Here is an 825-nt window from a genome sequence, read left to right on the forward strand (position 1 = left end):
GATCTGTTGATGTCATTTGAATTTCCCATCAAGAGAGTTTTCCTTCGAATCTGGCTTTGGCGAGTGAGACAAAACTCAGCCTCCAGCTTGAACCTGGCCCGAGGCCACAGGAATGTGGGTTTGCAGGTGGGTGGTTGAGAATGGTCCCGAGCAACTATGCAAAAAAGCCAGTAATATCACACAGGTTCCAGCAGAAGGCGGCAGACTGCAAACAGGACTCAGGTCCCAGCAAACAGACTTGCATCGCGGAAGCTGCGGTGATTGGTATCTCCATCCAGGAGGATGACGCCTGCTAAACCTGGGCTGCTGGGTGAGGGTGAGGGCCAGGGCCAGGCGGGGGCTGCAGCCCATGAACACTGTCACCTTCTCCCTCGCCATCTTGGCAAGTCCTTCAAGGTGGAAGCGGGGAATGGCTCTGAGCAGCTGTCATGTCTGGGATGACTGTGGTATCTGGTTGGTTCTCAGTTCTCCTTTGTCTTAAAATTTAAATTAAACAGCCCCTAAAAGTCTGACCTGGAGTCGAGCAGGGTAGGCAGCTAACCAGCAAAGAGCTCGTGCCCAGCCAGGCAGGACCTGAGGAGCACTGGCCCCACCCGCGGGCCTCACGGCCTCACGGCCGCAGGTCCTGCTCTGACCAGGAAGCGGCTGGGTTCATGGATGAGCCTGTCCCAAACACTGTGTCTGGGACAACGGGAGCCGGGCCACCAGGGTTTCTGGCCTGAGGCACTGCATGGTCAGATGTCCTGGCAACAGAGCCACCTGACACTCTGCAGGCCACACCCCGGCCTGGGATTCTGGTCTCATCCTGTGCAGGTGAAGGAGGCC

This window comes from Rousettus aegyptiacus, unplaced genomic scaffold (genome assembly GCF_014176215.1).
Source record: "Rousettus aegyptiacus isolate mRouAeg1 unplaced genomic scaffold, mRouAeg1.p scaffold_m13_p_7, whole genome shotgun sequence".
NCBI lineage: Eukaryota > Metazoa > Chordata > Mammalia > Chiroptera > Pteropodidae > Rousettus > Rousettus aegyptiacus.